General features: G+C 46.6%; 1 protein-coding gene across 7 annotated transcripts in view; it reads right to left on the bottom strand.

Annotated features, from left to right (window-relative positions):
• Window positions 1-13,801, bottom strand: part of LOC147705718 (sulfotransferase 1 family member D1-like) — a 190,102-nt gene that overhangs the window by 96,496 nt on the left and 79,805 nt on the right. The window contains exon 1 of one of the 7 annotated variants that reach the window (XM_086932150.1): window positions 6,512-6,612. The exons of the other annotated variants lie outside the window; for them this stretch is intronic. The gene's annotated coding sequence lies outside the window, so the exon portion shown is untranslated. Of the gene's footprint in view, window positions 1-6,511; window positions 6,613-13,801 lie in introns of those variants that run through there. 7 annotated transcript variants of the gene reach the window in all.

The raw sequence follows: 13,801 nt of genomic DNA on the forward strand, positions 1-13,801 counted from the left end.
AAAGACTGACTTTGAGGATGCTATAAATTACTCAAGTCTGCCCGAATTGTGTGGGTAAAATTGATACCTAGTCACTTTTAATAAGAATATACTTATGTCTCGTCTAACATTTGGAAGAAATATCTAGTTATATGACAACGGGATACCGACATAACTTGAAGGAAATAAGAACGCCCTGAAGAAGTTCTGTTGTACAGAACGAAACGTTTCGGCTGGCTGTGGTACATAAACTTAAGGAAAATAAAAGCATTTGAATATACACCAAGATTCAGCGCTTCAATAAGTACTCTAAGTGATATGATTTGATTGGACTCATTGTGAAAGTGGTGCTGTGCCAAACTTTGGAATATTCTCCACTACTCTCTACTACTTACTCTCTCCCACTCTCTACTACTCACTCTCTACTGCTCTCTACTACTCACTCTACTACTTACTCTCTACTACTCTCTACTACTCACTCTCTACTACTCACTCTCTACTACTCTCTACTACTCACTCTACTATTCACTCTACTACTCTCTACTACTCACTCTGCTACTCTCTCTACTGCTCTCTACTACTCTCTACTACTCACTCTCTACTCTCTATTACTCACTCTCTACTCTCTACCTCTCTACCTCTACACCTCTACCTCTCTACCTCTCTCTACACGCACACATATAGACATATATGCATATATATATGTGCATATGCATTTATATATATGTATGTGTATATATAAAAAAAACAACTAAACATTTTTTTTTCTAATCAGCTACTTTTAAAACCGTCATTCTTTTTCCCCATGGTACACTCCCCGGTACGCTTACCGGTGCGCGTACCGGGCGCTCACCCCGCGAAAATCAAAAATTTTTTTTTTTGCCCCGTGGGGCCCTTTTATGGCCCCCACATCAAACCTAGGGGGTCAAGGGGGGTCTACTCTGCCCCCTTATGGTCATTTCCCCCTTTGTTTTGGCCACCTCTTGTGTCTCGGTCCTACCGAGACACAAGATGGCGGCCGCTCCGGACTGTTTAGAATGTTTACAGACACCCCAGAGCCAATCAGCTTTCTCCGCGCAAGTCGCGTGACGCGCCCGGTGCGCGTACCGGTGCGCTTACCGGAGCGCTGCTATAGATATATATATTTTTTTGAACCTTAATTACTCAAAATCCACTGGAGCACATATCTTGAGACATAGCAAAGGCACATCGGGCTACCAGTCCCTACAATTTTGCCAAGTTTGGTGGAAATCCATTCAGCCGTTCGGGCTAAAAGTGAAATCGACCGCCCTATGGAAATTAACATGGGGAAAACGCGTTTTGGGACCCCCCTTTTATCTCGGCCCCCGCTTGACGAATCCCCCCCAAACTTTCAGGGAAGGACCGGACCGCCATGAGACCATTTTCCTGAAAATTTCAGGCAGATTCGTCAACCGGCGCCAAAGTTATTCAAAATAGAATGTTGAGATTTAACATTGAAAATTATCCTAACTATAACTACCTACTGGCGACCGCCAGTAGGTAATATATATATATATATATATATATATATATTTTTTTTTTTTTTCTTCTTTTTTTTGTCCTGTACAGCAAGTTAGGAATTACCTCAAAGCGGGAAGAAAATAAACCAAACCACCACTAAGTTACATATGTTCTAAATGTATGTCCATTTTTGCTTAAGTACCCCGAAAGAAGAGCGTGTTGTCTATTTGGTTACAATGGGCGTGTACTACCACTGCTGTTCATTTGTGCTTAAAAATTAACAGCTTCCATTCCTGCCGATTTCCCACCTTCAACAAGGCCCAGTGATTGTATTCTAAATTGAAGCTCAATAATTAGGCAGAGAAAGCAGATTGCAGGCCTCGCATGAAGCATTACCAACAAGAGCATTTGGTGGCCGTTCAGTTGTGAATTACCTAAGGTGGGCCATGGGGCTCTTTTGGGAGGGCCTGGCCCACCCTCTAGAACCAGGCCTGTTCACAGGCAATCCCAGCTTTCATTGGTCTAAGCTATCTTCAGTGAATGAGATGAATTTAAGGATTGGTTTCGTCACATTTTGGCTTCTTGCAGTAAACGCTGTAAGTGTGACCAGTCCTTGTGCCAGCTCCTCCTGCAACACTTCTCCTGTCAAGCTTGCTGTACACTACCCTCTGCTGCCTGCCTACCTGTTGCTCTCTGTTGTGCCTCCTCTGCTCGTTTCTTGCTCTGTTTTGGCTTATTTGCTAATTTTTTCTGCCTACTGTTTTGCCTTTTCTGCTCGTTTTTCTGCCCTCCGTTTTGCCTTTTTGCTTGTCTTTTTGTCCTCTGTTTTTCCTTTTCTGCTAGTTTTTCTGCCCTTTGTTTTGAATTTTTATACTTGTTTCTTCCCGCCATTTACCTCCTCCCACCATCCAGCACCCCTCCCTACCCCAGGACCTTCTTAATCGAGGCTGAAGCGTGATCCCATTGAGCAGATCCTTGTGCCAGCTCCCCTTGCAACAGTTCTCTTGTCCAGCGTGCCCCCAGTTTGCTACCCTCTGCTGTCTGTCAGCCTGCTGCCCTCTGGTGTGACTGGCTGCTCGTTTCTTGCTCTGATTTTTGTCTTTTCTGCCTTTTCTGCTTATATTTCTGCCCTGTTTAGCCTTTTTGCTGCTTGTTTTTCTGCCCTCTGTTATGCCTCCTCTGTCTGTTTTTCTGCCCCGTCTTGCCTTTTCTGCCCATTTATCTTCCCTCCGGTTTGCATTTCTGCTCTTTTCTCTGCCCTCTATTTTTGCCCTCTTCTGCTCTGTTTTGCTTTTCTGCTAGTTTTTCTGCCCTCTGCTTTGCCTTTTTCTGCTTGTTTCTTCGCTCTTCCCGCGTTTGCTAAAGACCTGTCGCAGGTGGAGCAGGTACGATGGAGACCTCACACACCAGTGCCCAGATGACCCCAAGGAGTGACAGTGCAGCGCTCTACAAATGCTGATTGACTGACTGATTGATAGATTTATTTAATGATAGGTAAGCCTAGGTGTGGCTCCCTTGATCAGTGTACCACAAGACTCAAACTGCATCTCACTGAAGATCTAGGGGGCCAAAAGCAGGCTGGGATTGCTTGTTCTCACTTTTAGAGGGGATGGGGCCCGACTTTTCAGTCTGGAATGTACCTAAAAGCAGTATAACAAACTTAATTGCATATATCTGGTCTCTGTCAAGAGGGGCAGAGTGGGTAGGAAAATATGCACTGGAATGCGGCCTCGAATGAATGACTGTGGCTTACATTGATTTAATTAAAGCATTCTTTCCATCGCTTTGTTTTTTGCAGTTCTCAAAAGGAAGCATTCTTTCAAAGAAAACATTCACAGTGAAGAAGTGATCCCAAAGGCTCTGTTCCCCTGCTGTTTTCACATTCCTTGTAAGAGCAACCACTCTACATGAAGAATGTAATAACAAGCATTTGCAATGCAATAGGTCTCGCATATGTGAAAGTTAGACCTGTTGGCGCTGTAAATGACAATGTCTTTTACCTATGTGTTTTAGTTTGGAGTGGAGTGGATGTATGTGGTGTGGTGTGGAATTATATGGGCTGGATTGGAATTGTTAGTTGTTGAATTATGTGTGGTGGAATTATGTGGATAGTAATTATGAGGTATTGAGTGTACTGGAATTATGTGGAGTGTGATTGTGTGTTGTGGTGTGGAATTATGTGGAATGGTATTTTGTGTTATGGAGTGGTATGTAGTGCAGTTTAATTATGTGGAGAGCTTTTGAATTTTGTGGCATGATGTGGAATTCTGTGGTGTGGATTGGATGTATGTGGTGTGTGGTGAAATGTTGATGTTCAGCAAAATTATATGGTTTATAATCAAATTATGTGGTGTGGAATGAAAATGTGTAGAGTTGAATTGTGTGGCATGGAAGTGTGTGGCGTTGAGTGAAATTATGCTTATTGGAATTATGTGGCATGGTGTGGAGTGTATTTGTGTGGATTGTGTTACCAAGTTTAAGAATGAAGAAATGTAATTACAAAGAAATGCGGCAATCACACAAAATTAAAACACGTTGCTTCGACCAAAAGCAAGGAGGGGCTGCAAACAAAACAAAAATGTTTAACATGAGCAGGGGAAAAAAAATTATTCCAAGACCAAACACTTCAATACACCGGTGGAAACTTACCAGAAATGTGAAATGCAGGGGCTTTAGAGGTATGAAATGAGCACATTTTTGAAAGCTTGTATGAATAAGTCAGCAAGAGGAACCAACAGAGGAGGTGTGATTTGACAAAGAAAGAAGAAAGATCAACCTTAAAAGCAAGGTAAAGTAATGAGATACAGATTGTGGTGGGATAGATGCAGGGGAAGGAGGAGAACCAGCATGTGGAGAACAAGGAGAAATTAAATCTTATTTTCAGAGGTATTATGAAGAGATGTTAAATACATGTTCTGCTTATTACAAAAGGTAGGGTCTGCATTTTGTTTATGTGTGTGTGCCAGGAAAGACTACAAATGCAAAAACAATTGATGGACGGAATGTTGCACAGTTGCAAAACATTCACCCCCAGTCACAGATCTGGGTGTAATCCATCGTTATTTTGCTCACCACACCAATCCAGTTCAGACATGGCCATATGCAAATCCGTCTTGACCCTATGCCTCATGGGAACAGTCCAACCTAAACTGCTAAGCCATGTCTTCCCTGGACCGGAATCAAGCATCCTAGGACCAGTTTCTGACTATCAGCCGTCATCAGCCAGGATAGCTTGATTCCATGGCATGGAGAGCACGGGACTCACGTCTGAGCATGCCCGTCCCACTCGGGGTGACAAATGCAAAAACAACAATTGATGGACGGAATGTTGCAAAATGGCAAAACATTAACCCCCAGTCACAGATCTGGGTTTAATCAATCGTTATTTTGCTCACCACACCACCCCAGTTCAGAAATGACCATATGCAAATCAGTCTAGACCCTGTGCCTCATGGGAACAGTCCAGCTTGAACTGAAAGGCCATGTCTTCCCTGCACAGGAATCAAGCATCCTTGGGCCGGTTTCTGGCTACCAGCCGTCATCAGCCAGGGTAGCTTTATTCCAGTGGCATGGAGAGCACGGGACTCGCGTCTGAGCATACCTGTCCCACTCGGGGTGACAAATGCAAAAACAACAATTGATGGACGGAATGTTGCACAATGGCAAAACATTCCCTCCCAGTCACAGATCTGGGTTTAATCCATCACTATTATGCTCACCACACCACCCCAGTTTATACATGGAATCAAGCATCTTAGGACCTGTTTATGGCTATCAGCCATCATCAGCCAGGTTAGCTTGATTCCAGTGGCATGGAGAGCACGGGACTCACGTCTGAGCATACCCGTCCCACTCAGGGTGACAAATGCAAAAGCAACAATTGATCGACGGAATGTTGCACAATGGCAAAACATTCACCCCCAGTCACAGATCTGGGTTTAATCCATCATTATTTTGCTCACCACAAGCAAGCCTGGCTGAAGAAGGGTGACATACCCTGAAACCGGTCCCAGGATGCTTGTTTCCGATCCAGGGATGGCCTGGCCTGGCAGTTCGGTCTGGACTGTTCCCATGGCGCACAGGGTCAAGACTGATTTGCATATGGCTGGGTCCAAACTGGGGTGGCGTTGTGGGCAAAAGAACAATTGATTTAACCCAGATCTTTTGACTGGGGGAGAATGTTTGCATAGTCAGCATTCCGTCCATCATTTGTTTGCAGAAACACTACAGCTCAAACATAAGTAGCACTGCAGTTAGTGTGCACACATAACACTACAGGACACCACAACACAGTATTGCACCTAGATTATGCAGACACAGTGTTAGTAAAGTAGCCAGAGTAAACATACACTGGAACTGCAACCACAACCGACCCCTCCCCAACAGCAGCCATGGTCACTACTATTAGCACAGCAACCTTCCTGCTGACAACCAAAGGCACCGCTAGCACTGAAGGCAGAGCAAACTCAACACAATAACAGGCACATGCTGATAAAATACAGTACACTTGAGCGGACTGTAATTTATTAACCACGAAGAAGGGGAAAGGGCCATTCCTGTTTAAACTCTACTACCCCTGGCCCCCAAGCTAATACAAATGTACACACAAAGAGGGGTGTGTAGAGTACACAATAGACACAATTAAGACAAATTACTCAATTTAGAAAAACTGCCCTCACTCACATACAGAAGTATGTGACATGCTTCATCATAGGGCCTGCTACAGGCGCCCTGGTGTAGCCACATCCAGGGCGGAGCATAAGGGAGGGGGAAAAAAGATAATAAATTCCACACTACTAGACGTACAACACAATAGTGTCAATACAAACAACACGTAACACAAAATGAGGTGAAAAGCTGTGCAGAACACCCTGTGGCTGAACTGATAGTGCGACAAAAAAGTGCAGTACAAGGAAGTGATTACAACTGATTAGAGGTGCCAATAGAAAAGAACTACTTTATTCACCATAGTTTGGTACCCCTACCAGGATTAAAAGTAAAAAAAGGATGGGAGATGTCTTAATGAGGTTCCTCAAGACTTCCCTCCTACCACTGCTGAAGTCAACATGTTTCGACCGATAGAATTGTGCCTCGAGAGGTCACTCCGGTCTTCGTCAGGACTGTCGCAATCAGCGCCACTGTAGGCCCTCCGGTAATTCGGTCAGTTGACCCTCAGAAAGAAGTATGTCTACTGGGTCCGTACTCTTCCTGGTTTTGTAAATCACAAGTGGAGGCTGATCCCAATAGTGCGGGAAAACATTCACTGTAAGGGAGGAGAGAGAGTTTGATGAAAACCCCTGGTTCTTATAATCACTCTCTCTAGAAACCCCCAGTCTGTTTCCAGCCTCTTTATTCATAATATTATTCATGATGTGTTATAAGTTGAAAAATAAAAACTGTAGCAATAACAGTGTATCTCCTATGCTTCTGACCCGGGTACTAGACTCCGTCCCCTCAGGGTTTTAAGCATCAATCACTCGTTCACCAATAGTAACGAATTGTGATATTTGTCAAAAAGCAAACCCCTGCATGCTGCCAAAACCACTTGATGTACCCCCATACATCCCCCACACAATCACAAACATGCAAATCAAACTTTTTAGGAGTGTAAATAAGTTCTGACCCCCGAATCGGGTAGGTATAACCCCTTGTTGTAAAACTCACTGAGTTTATGTATTGCATAAACCCAAACTGGTGTCCGACAGGAGGGTCTCCCAAGAACACAATCTAGAAAAGAGTAATGTCGGAGGTTTATGTATTCGGTATCATCAAGACATCGGTAACTCATCGGTGGTGCCTTCATCCACCAGTGAGCACACCGGGTCAATGGTTCTCTGCCCAAATTCTAGCCCCCTCGTCGTCCCTCTCCTTACCGTTCTAAGGGCTAGCCCTGCCCTAACTGCCTGTATGCCGTAACACCGCAAAGGTGGAATGCGCGGTGTTAGGACCGTATTTCAAAGCAAATCGTAGCTCCACCCATGGCGACCCACGTGTTCACGTGTGGTCATTGTGACGTCATGCGTGGTGTGTCCAAGCCTACAGAGAGCTCTGGGAGTTGTAGTTTAGTGGTGTTTACCACGCCAAGGGTGTACGCGGTATTAAATGGGAGTTATAAGCTAGGCTGGGTTCTTAAACTACTCCTCCCACGGCCTTCCATGTACAATAGACGTGGTCTCCCTGATGTCAAATATATCGCATCTGGGCCAATCTGGGTCGCTCGGAGAAGTGGTATTCCGGCAATTTAATGCGGGATCAGTCTCCCATGTGTATGCTCCCTCTAGAGGTCACTCAAGACTGGCTAGCAGTACATATCCATGAATAAAGGTAAATTGTATAAATCATGAATTATATCGGGAAGATAAACGTTTCAATGCATGTCTGTCCAAACTGTTTAACAGAGCTCACTAATTCATTACCTATCCCACTTCAGTGCCATCTGCAGGCATTTTGTCACGTTCCATAGTAGTCTAGCCAGCCATTAGAAAGCGACTCATGCCCCACATATGGTGTTATAATGAACCCATCTGCAAGTAAGATATCTCCTGTATGGGGTGATAGTATATTGTCATTGGGCATGAACCTTATCGTCCAAAAACATTGAGGACATCGAGAAACCTAATTATTTCAATACATAGGTGTCAGATCTCACTGATGCCAGTTTAGTATCACAGCAGATTATCTAATTTCTCCCCAGAGTCTGCCAAGGAATGTCATCATTCCTACCTGGTGACCCCTAAGGCGATACACCCATCTCTGTTCTCGTTAGAGTAATACCCTCTGGTCACCTGCTTAGTGTCTACCTGGTCGGACCCTCTCTATCACGGTCCATCTCAGATTTTCTATGCTGTGTCCTGTTTCTTGGAAATGTGCTGTTAGTTTCGTATTTGTCTTGCCGCACCTTATCGTGCTGCGATGTTTTGTGATCCTAATCCGCACCTTCCTACTGGTCATCCCTACATACCTCTTCTGACATGGGCAGGTTATTAGGTAAATCACCCCCTGGGAGTTGCAGTTTGTATGTGATCTCTGTTCCCAGGGAGTACGAAGTCCTAAATCTACGGATGTGGTATTGCTCGTGAGGTGGCAAACACTGCATGATCCACATCGTGTGTGTCCGATCAATTTTGGTAGGCCTGCCATCATAGTCGTCTCCCTAGCTACCCCCAATCCCTGGGTCTAGTATGTATTAGCAGATCTTTTAGATTTTGACTCCGTCTGAAGGAGAAAAGAGGTGTCTCTATCCTCAAGCCCCCTGAGTTCTGTATCTTCCAGTTTTTCAAAACTAAGCATTTGATTTGCTGTGAGGCAGTGTTGAAGGTTGATACAAACACTGTTTTTTTAGTTTGAGGTCTCATGGTCTTAGAGAGCAACGAGTCACGGTTTGCATGTAGTGCTCTTTTCTAGCTTTTTTGATGACCCTAGTAGGGTATCCTCTCTGTTGCAATCTCTGTGTTAGAGCTTCCGATTCCACGACAAAATCCTCCTTTTCCAAACAATTCCGACGGATTCGGAAAAATTGGCCGACTGGCAAATTTTCTCGAAGAGAGCGGACTGTAATTTCTCAGGCTCTGGATTGCATTTATCTGTAGCGCCTGCTCTGTAATTCCAAAGCACAAAACTATGTGTGTCCCTTACTCACGGGTAGCTTCGGGTGCTGGGGAATGAGGGTCACTGCTTCACTGCGGGCTGAACACAACCCTTTGGTAATACAACGACTGCGCCGACAGCCTGCTCCAACCCCAATGTATCAGGTTTGGCGGTGGTAGGAAACGCCAGATTGGAGCTCCCTTAGGGGCGCTCAGGCGAGGCCAGGAGAGATAGGAAATGGAAGTGGGTGAGAATGAACGAGGGGTGGAAATCTGTGAGGCTGCATGAGGAGAGTGAGTTGAGGAGAAGCAACACTGAACAGCGAAAGGAGGGCAATGAGGGGGCAGAAGTTGTTACATGGACTGACTTGAGGCTTATACATTCTCTGTTCACCTAACCAGCCTTCAAACAAGCAGTTTGCATATCTCTTTTTTTTCCGGATAGTGAAATTGAGGTACAGGTTTCTAAATTGATTTGCCCAGAATCACACAGTTTGAAGGTGTTGATAGCTTTTAGTGAAACCTCAGTTCTCTGAGCTCTTTTCTGGACATTTAATAACTTGATTATGTTCTTTTATATAAAACCACTCATTTGTAAATCAGTCTACAGCAAGAGCTTGAAGCAGAGCCATGCAGAACACTGGAGTAGGGTTGTACCAGAGGTTCTGTGTCCAAAACACTTTGTGGTAAATGACATGTTACTTTTTAAGTGAAAGCCGGTAGAGTGTGTGAGAGGAACATTCTGTCGCTACAAAAAGCAGTTACTTGTTTTCAGCAGGAAAGACAACAGGCTCATGGCAGATGTTCTGTCAAACCAGCTGTAATTAAAATAAAGATAGTTTGCTAGCTTTGAAAGCTGCCAGCGTGATGGAGATGGATGGATAAGGAATGCATTTATGCACAAGAGATTATTTGGTGATTGTTTACTGCAAGCTTTTCTCTTATTGCAGTGTGGCTGTAACATCCGCTTTTAAGCAGTAGAACACATACGTGTAAGACGCTTGATCACCTTTCGACTCCATCAGGATGAGTAAAAGTCAGTAAAGGAAAACACTAGGGAGATTGTGAGGTGCACGGGGGGGGGCTTGTTGGAGTGGCTGCTAGGTTGTCAGTGAGCAGGGGCGGCTCTAGGCTCATGGCGGCCCTGGGCAGGGAGTGTAGGTAGGGGGCCCCGGAAGAGGGGATTCGGGCGAGGTGCAGCGCGGAGGCCAGTGAAGAGGGGGGGTCAGGGTGTTTGGAAGTGGAACAGAGCCGGAGGCCACCAAATCCCTGCCAGGGGCTGCCACGCAAATATGTATCCATCCTCAAAGGATTATTATATTAAGGTAATATATTGGCGTGGTGGCCCCTGGGGTTTGGTGGCCCTGTGCAGGCGCACAGCTTGCACATGCCTAAGGCCGCCCCTGCAGTGAGGCACGCACAGGGATGCCGGCAACCATGGAGTCAGGACAGGGAGGTGTACGAGTTCCCTGGGAGGCCTGAGCTGTCAGTGACAGCAGAGAGCAGAGCAGAGCTATGACTAAGGAGAGACAGCTCATTTAAACAAATATTAATATAAAAGTTCACTAAAGTGCTGTAAAACACTAGAAATTAAGTAATATCAGATCACTGCATGAGCCGAATCCACACTGAGAACACCCGCTTCCCAGAGACATCAGTAAAATGAGAAACAAAAGTGCCAAACCCTTCTGCAATGCATATTTTATAATACTTTTACTTCTATTTGACAGCCATCAGAGGTGCTTTCCTGCCCGAATACCACACCACGATAGCATGAGGCCCGTGGACATCTATCACCAACAGCAGTGCAAGTCAGCTGCTCCCTCTGGACTGTGCATTCCTGATCCCTGCACCAGCTAATAGTGAGCTCAAGGCAGCAGAGTCTCTCTTAAAATGCCTGCACTCCTGCCGTTCCAAACTGCTTAAAGGGACTGATAGGAGGGGCGTTTCACGAAATGTGTTCTCTCTCTAGAACGTATGTCTACGAATACGAGACAGCCATGTTAGGGGTAAGAATCCCTCTCCGAATTACTAACCGTGCCCTATAGTGCGCATGGAGTAGTGAGCAGGACTTTGCTTGCCCAAGTTGGTGGTGAATCAACTTTGGAGTGTGGCTTTTTGGGATGATCGTTTGCCAGTGTTGTGCTTGAAGTACCCTGTCAGGAATAAAATACATGCTTGTTTAACTTATACTGTGTAAGAAACATTCATGCTCGCACAATGAAACCACCCGCTGCCGTGATCCATTGCACCCACCCTTCCCCATGCGGAGCCAATGATAGATAAAGCAAATGAAAAGCAGGACGGGGGCGTGGCTTGGTGCTGGCAAAGATGGCCGCCTAAAGGAAGAGCTCCGCCGGGGCCGAGGCCCAAAACCTTGAAATCTGGGATACTTCCCGCATTGGTGGGCCCAGAACGCCCGCAGTGCTATCGGAACACCAACAAACCTGACTGCTGTAAAAATCCTGTCAAAAAAGGACTGATATCGCGCCGTCTTCGGACTCGGAGTCGGGCGAGGAGTGCTAGTGGAGGCCCCTCATGAAGATCGGGAGCGAGCTGTGTATCCGTCCCTTTCGTGAAACCGGCCCGGCTGTGGGCCCTCACAGGTACGGACCAGCGGGATCCCCCTTCCTCCCCCACGCCCCAACCCATGACCCGCCGTTGTCTGCCAATGAGGTTCGCTTGGACATCGGCGGTTGCGGTGGAAGGCAGAAGCCTGCTGCCCTGGCTCCCCCAGATGTCAGCCTGCTCGCCACCGTGACCTGAGGAGGGCCGGACTCCCACAGACTATACCTCCGTGCTCCTAATTTTGTACTGCCCGACTGAGCCCGGGGATTGAGACTGGGGCAGCGAGCCTCCGTTTCATTTCACCCCCCCATCTATGCACCCCAAGTTGCCTTCTGGAACGCATGCGTGACTGGCCCCCTGAATAAAGCAACTCCGCTGAAAACACCGGGGGTCAACAGCGGTGGGAGACGGAGGACACTAGTGATATACGGAGGGACCCGCTAAACACAACGACCCTGCGCCCATGGATAATATCGCTGAGGTGGGGTTACATCAGACAAGTGCAGGGATCCTTTGGTGCAGTGAAGTGATGCCCGCCATCTGCCTGGCAAGACAGAGGTTCCAGTAACGACAACATCGCTGACACTCAGCGGGGTGGACCACACCTGGGGCCTGTGTTGGGACGTCCCAGAGCAAAGGGGCCACCCTAATGATCAGAGGCCATCGACTCGCACGCCCCTACAATGAAGCTTAAAGGTGGTGCAGCAGTACAGGCCAACAAGCTTGATAAATATGCAGTACTGAAGCAGGCGCCACCGGACAACGGGGCCCCGAGTGGGCAGTCTGGCGACAACGAACCATCCCTCAGCTCAATAATGGTGGCCATCCAGGTTCTGGGTAAGCATGAGCGGATTTTGCGGATTGGCAATCCGCGAATTTTGCGGATTTGCGGATTCGCAATCCGCAAAATCCGCGAATTCCCGCGAATTTGCGGATTTTTTTTTTTTTGTGTTCGCCCGTGTTTCTGCCAGTTCGCGAGGGTTTTTACAATTTCGCAAATTGCGAACTTACCTGTCGGGTCGCAAGTTTCGCGAACTTGTTGTTTCTACGTGTCCAGCCTGTTTGGGACACTCTTCTTCATCACTGCCACTCTCTGTCACCACTGCCACTCTCTGACTACTCATGCCACCCTCTGGCCCACCCATGCCACCCTCTGGTTCATCACCACACCCTCTGGTTGTCCAGTGTACATTATTTTCGGCAAAGCAAAGCACACCTTCCCTGCCTCAAGTGACCTGAATTAATTTGGGGCTGATTAATGTGTCACAGAATATTTTTTTAGCTGGCACCTGCTTCCTTAGTGCGCCCTGATTAGTGATCTTTTGCACTTGCTAAGTGCTTTCATTGTTGCAAAATTAGTTACAACACCTGCCCTGCCCCAACTGACAATAATGAATTAGGGGCTGATTAATGGATTTTAACTTCCAGCCTGGCTCCTGCTTGTCTCCCTTAGCTGTAATTCAGGACCTTTGTGGCATATGTGTAACTATTCTGAGGTTCAGAGCAGGGTCACATAATAGTTTCAACTGGCAACTGAACTCTGGAGGGGCCCCTCAGGAAGCACTACAGGAAATGGCTACTAATGATGTGCCTGAACTTTTGAACCTGGTAAGTAGTTACTTTCAGTTTTGCTAAGATCGTATTTCTGCAATTTTGCACTTATTCGCGGGGCGCGAACTCACGCGAACAGTGCGAGCAGCGCGAGCAAAATCCGCTGCTCGCGGATTTGCGGATTTTGCGGGAAATTCGCAAATCTCGCGGATTGCGGATTTCCCGAAAATCCGCAAAATCCGCGAGCGTAACGGATTTTCCGCCCATGCTTAGTTCTGGGTGCCACGCTTGAAACCAAAATTGACAAGGTCTCCATTGAAAGGAACCTGTTGAGAGCGGACGTGAATAAAACGACAGACAGAGTTGAGGTAACTGAGACGAATGTCGCGGAGCTCCAATACTCAACTAAAAAGCTGGAAGAGCGGGTCCAACCGCTGGTGCACCAGCACCGCCAAATGGCCTTTAAACTTGAGGACCAGGAGGGGCGGGCTCGCAATTTTGCAAGATGCTCGCCTGCAAGGGGACCTCCGCTACGAAAACACCACGGTGCGCTTCTTCCCGGATTTCACTCTTAAAGTTCAACAAGAGCGGCGCTCCTTTGTTGGGATCAAGAGGGCACTATGACATGATGTTCT

Source organism: Lissotriton vulgaris, chromosome 7 (assembly GCF_964263255.1).
Source record: "Lissotriton vulgaris chromosome 7, aLisVul1.2, whole genome shotgun sequence".
NCBI classification, from domain to species: Eukaryota; Metazoa; Chordata; class Amphibia; order Caudata; family Salamandridae; genus Lissotriton; species Lissotriton vulgaris.